Source organism: Rutidosis leptorrhynchoides, chromosome 5 (assembly GCF_046630445.1).
Source record: "Rutidosis leptorrhynchoides isolate AG116_Rl617_1_P2 chromosome 5, CSIRO_AGI_Rlap_v1, whole genome shotgun sequence".
NCBI classification, from domain to species: Eukaryota; Viridiplantae; Streptophyta; class Magnoliopsida; order Asterales; family Asteraceae; genus Rutidosis; species Rutidosis leptorrhynchoides.
In genome coordinates, this window is record NC_092337.1 from 246,340,251 (window position 1) to 246,346,638 (window position 6,388).

Here is a 6,388-nt window from a genome sequence, read left to right on the forward strand (position 1 = left end):
ACTTAGATGTTGGATATCGACAAGTTAAGTAACTCGACATTTTTCATTAAGATGATTTCATACGTTTATTTAACCTTTGGACTTTATCACATGCTTCACCAACAGACTGTAATTTAAAAACTTGAAACCTATTATGAATATATATGATTCTACTTTTCTAAAATGTTTTATGATATAACGATTTTCATTATTTTAACCTTTAAACAAAATGATTCTTAAATATATTTAGTTTTGGAAGAAAAAAAATTATCATATTTATTTGATTTAGTTTCAAACGTACAAAAACATTTTCAGTTTAAAAAGAACTTTATTATTAAAACGTATATAACTTTTATAAATATCTAGAACCACTTTTGACAACTCATTACTTAACCAGTATGATAAAGATAACGATATTTATATTTTATTTTATTAAATATATATAACGATTTAAATTAATATTATATATATTTATACGCGTATTATACATACATAGTTTTATACTTTTACTATACTTAAACTTTACCTTTACTTTATTTTTACTTTACTTTAACTTTAATAATTCACTTTAATAATTCATTCTTTAATAATTCACTTTAATAATTCATACTTTAATAATTCACTTTAATAATTCATACTTTAATAATTCACTTTAATAATTCATACTTTAATAATTCACTTTAATAATTCATACTTTAATAATTCACTTTAATAATTCATACTTTAATAATTCACTTTAATAATTCAATATCTATTATAAATAGAATTCAATAGGTTTCATTATTTCATAGAAACTTGAAAATATTTTTTCTCTAAACTCTCTCAATCGATTTACATATATATACTTACTCCGTATTATTTCAAGATATTATTAGTATACATAAAATATTACGACGGAGTGCTGTCCGAGTGATTTCGAAATTGTTTTTCGAGCGGGATAGAGCTAAAGAAATTATGGGTTATAGCTATGGAGGTTATGGGTATGGTTCGGGAGTATTGCTCGAGAGTCAAACTAGTGTTTATCATCCCCGTTGCGTATACGTACTTTTCCTGCAATATTGAATCTCAATATTCATACGTGAGCCCTCATAACTTAACTTTTATATATTATTAGTGTATCCCTGACTAGTGCTCGAGTATATAGGATTATGCATGCTTATATGTTCGTTATTATCGTTAGATAGGTTATGTCGAATCTTGAATTAAATACATATGCTATTAAGATAAGGTATATGATATGTATGTCGTTGGAAAGCTAGCGAAAAATTGAGAACTTTTCATTTAGATATCGAATGGTTTCGATGAACGGTTTAGAAGTTATAATGAATTGAATTTTTGTAAAAATGATTATTATTATCGTCATTATTATCGTCGTTATAATCTAATTATTATTATTATTATTATTATTATTATTATTATTATTATTATTATTATTATTATTATTATTATTATTATTATTATTATTATCATTGTCGTTATTAATAAAAGATATTATTGTTATTTTTATTATTATTATTATTATCGTTATTATCGTTAAGATTATTATTATTATTATTATTATTATTATTATCATTCAAATAGTTATTAGTATTATCATTAATATTATTATTATAAGTATTATTATAATTAAAACTAATATTAGTAACATCTAATTATGATATAAAAGATGACTAAAAGCTATTAAACGAAGCGATTAGGAAATAATGAGTATGAGTATCATGATAAAATTAAGATATTGATTTAAAGGAAAAATATCGTTTTCATTATTTTACTATTATTATTATTATTAAAAGTATTATTAATATTAAAACTATCATTTTTACTAAAATTATTATTTTTAATAAAAATATCATTATTAATATGAAACATCATTATTATTATCATTTTAGTACTATTATTAATAAAAATTATCATTTTATCATTTTTAGAAAATATAATTATTGTTATTTTTATTAGTAGAATAATAATTATTATTACAAAATAATACAACTTTTACTTATTATTATTATTATCAATATTATTTTATCAAATAAATATGTGATACAAAGATATTTTACTACGTATAATATAATTACATTAATAATACCTATCATATTATTTTTATGATATTAAATGAACTTTATAAATTTTATTACTTAAGATATATAAAAGTATATTTTTATTATATAAATTTTAATATAAAATTTTATTTATTAATAAAAGAACTATATTATTTACTTTAATAAAATCTGTTAAAAATATTTGAATATATATAACGACTATATTTAAACTATATAATAATCATGTATAAATTTTGGAAGACATTTTGGTCAATATGACTTTTGTTGACTTTTGCATATTTAGTCTCGAGCATTAGGATTGTGATACACTACGACTTGACCTAAATTGTTAGACAGATATTGATCAAACATATAAATATATATAATTAATATAGGTTCGAGAATCCAATGCCAACCTTGCACTTGTTCAATGACGTCATATGTATTTTTACTACAAAATACAGTATTGTGAGTTTCATTTGCTCCATTTTTTAATGCTTTTGCAATATATATTTTTGGGACTGAGAATACATGAGCTGCTTTTATAAATGTTTGACGAAATAGACACAAGTACTTAAAACTACATTCTATGGTTGGATTATTATACCGAATATCGCCCCTTCAAGTCTGGTAACCTAAGAATTAGGGAAATGGCCCCTAATTGACGCGAATTCTAAAGATAGATCTATGGGCCTAACAAACCCCATTCTGGAATTTGGAATGCTTTAGTACTTCGATTTAAATGGTGATTGCGATTGCCAATATTTATGGGATACTTGCGAGTATGCAGGGGATATTCTATATGCATTATGTTAATGTCGGTTACCAGGTGTTCATCATACGAATAATTTTTATACACTTGCGAGTGTAAGGTTGTTTATGAAAAATGAAATCTTGTGGTCTATTAAAATTATGGAATTGATGGATTATGATAAACTAATGAACTCACCAACCTTTTGGTTGACACTTTAAAGCATGTTTATTCTCAGGTATTAAAGAAATCTTCCGCTGTGCATTAGCTCATTTTAAAGATATTACTTGGAGTCATTCATGGCATATTTCGAAAGACGTTGCATTCGAGTCATTGAGTTCATCAAGATTATTATTAAGTCAATTATAGTTGGATGTATTATGAAATGGTATGCATGCCGTCAACTTTAGATGTAAAGAAAGTTTGCCTTTTAAAAACGAATGCAATGTTTGTAAAATGTATCATATAGAGGTCAAATACCTCGCGATGTAATCAACTATTGTGAATCGTTTATAATGTATATGAACGGGTCGTTTCAGATTGTGCTTTTGCTATGTGTTTTTGTAGCTAGATCGAGTAGGTGATTCTGCTTCTCTACAAAACCATATAATCGACATTTATTTGTTCTCTCAATCATCTTCAACTTAGTATAACAATCTGTTACTTTGCTTTTGGAGTTTCATCTTTGGCATACGGGCTTCTATTTTATATGTTTCTCACTCGGCTCTTCAATATTAACAGACTGTCCTTGTATTTTCGCCACCTATGCGCAACGTTGTAATGAATCCACATATGTTCTCTTCTTCGGTTTACCTATTCTGTTACATACAAACAGCATATGTGATAAATCTCCATTTTGTTTACGTCGTATATTTTCTTACACTGAAACCCACTTTTTGCGCATAACTTTGATACATAAGTAATGATTCCTCGAGTGAATTAAACATTGTTCCTACCACCGGTTTGAATATCGTTTGAACTTCAAGTATGAAGTATCTGCTACCATTTGGCGTATAAAATGGAACACTAGAACTCGGTGAACCTATTGACAATTTATTTCAGCATACCAGTGAATAAATAATTGGTTTGTGAAATTTTATAACAGAATTTTTTTAAAACAAGTCCATCTGTGAACAAGTGAATTACTAATTGACAAATTTAAATAATTTCAAAAAAGAAGCATGTATGTAAGATAGTTTATAAAATTTCAAAACTATACATTTTAAAAATATACACGTACAACAGTAGTTACAAAAAGCATATACATCAGATACATATATTATACATATACATACATACATCAGAAGTTCAAAACGTTTACCTTCGATTTGTTGAGGGCTCGAGAGTTCATGACTAACATTAACTGCTTCCACATCTTGGGAGTCGAACACACGTGATTCGTTTTCTTGGATAACCGTATTTTGTATATTATTATTAGATTGTTCACGCAATTCTTCATGATGATCAGACATTTGAAATTAATACACAAAAAACAAGAATCGGAATTATAGCAGTTAATTGTTGATAGTGAAGATATACCTGATTGAAATTTTAGTTTGTAACCGCTAAACCTTATTTGAATATTTTGACTAAAAAGACACGGCAATTAACAAAATATGAGTAGTTTACTGTTTTACCCCCTGTATGTTGGTTCTCATGGTTCTCACATTTATCTTGGTTCTCATTTGAACTTTTATCATATATATATATATATATATATATATATAGGGGTAGGATCAATGTGGAAGTAACCAATCGGGGGAAGCGGGGGGAAGCAAATTTTTTTTTTTCTCTTCGTTTTTTTGAATTTTTTTTCCGGCATCAAGATCACACAAAAATATGAACATTTAGAAAAGACACTTCATGATGAATGTTATTATTTAGGCGGGAAAACGATCGACAAAAATAACATTCAAGATAATATTGTTCGTGAAGAATATGAACGTTTTTTTTTTCATGTTTTGTGAAGTAAAATTTAGCCCGATTTAGAGTTTAGGGTTTAGGGTTTTGGGTTTATTCCATAAACCCAAAACACCAAACCCTAAACCCTAAACTCTAAACTCTAAACTGTTCGTGTTAAAAACTCAATCTAAATCTTAAATCTAAACCCTAAATCTAAACCCTAAACCCTAAATTTCTAAACCCTAATATCTAAACCCTATAAACCCTAATATCTAAACCCTAATATCTAAACCCCAATAGCTAAAACCTCAAAATACGCTCGAAAAACACGATAATTGTTATATATTACTTCTTCGAGCGTTTTCCCGCCAAAATAAAAACATTTATCACAAAGTGTCTCTACTAAATGTTCATATTTTCATCTCATCTATAATGTTCGTGAACAAAGTTTTTTCAAAAAACGAAAAAAAAAAAAAAGTTTTTGCTTCCCCCCGCTTCCCCCCGAATAGTTACTTCCCTCTTGATCGTACCACTATATATATATATATATATATATATATATATATATATATATATATATATATATATATATATATATATATATATATATATATATATATATATATATAATTTGTACAATAGGTAATTTGCATCTTATTTCTTATAATTATGAGTGTCGTTCACTATAATAAATTGTCTACGATAGATATCATTTAATTATGGTAAACTTTGATGACAACTGACCCTTGAATGCTAATGATGGAGCCATACTACAAATGTTACTTAAATCAAAATATTTTCTTCATGTATATCATTCAGTTAAAAAGTTCTTTTGTAAGGTTACAACAATTATTAATTTGTTATTTTGTTTACATTTGATTTAATTTTAGGTGAATAGTAATTTGATGTGAATTTTGATTGGTGTAAAAATAATTTAAGCGTCTTTTAGATGTTGGATATTATTATTTATATTGTTATTGTCATGTTATACTTCATAAAAATATAAAGATTATGTTAATCGATATAAGATATATAATGAATTGTTGTAGGTTATGTGATTCATTAAAAATTCTCAAAACTCAACTAAGTTATCATTGAGATTGTCATTTATAGTTAACTAAGTGTCGTTATTCGAGAACCATCTTATACTAGACTAAGTATTTGAAGATACAAAACATAATCAAATATAATATACACTTATATGTCATGCATGTCTATTATCATATGTAACTAAATGCAGGTGGTCCGTGAGTAGGAAGGAAATGTGAAAAACTATGTTACCCTTCACATATTAATTTTTTTGTAATGGTTTAGTGTCAAGATTATCATTGTGCAATATTGATAGAGTCATGGTCATTATTATATTACATAGACACTCAATTGACAAAAGGTTACATAAATACATACGAAACAAGCATATGATCAATGTATAAAATTACACGATGCGCTATAACACGGGACTCAAATGTACAACTTTTCGCAAGCACGTATGCAAAAAATCCTATTTAGACACATGCCGATTGGGATCAACATCAAGTTAAACATGAATGTTAAAATATTGAAATTTGGGACACGCCGTGCAACGCACGGGCATTGTACACTAGTTTTAAATAGTTAAATACATTGTAAGTAATAAATAGAAAAATATTAGTATTAGAAAATTTATACGAGTTAAAAATTTAACGAGTATGAGGGGCCTTTTTTATTTTCGCCCAGG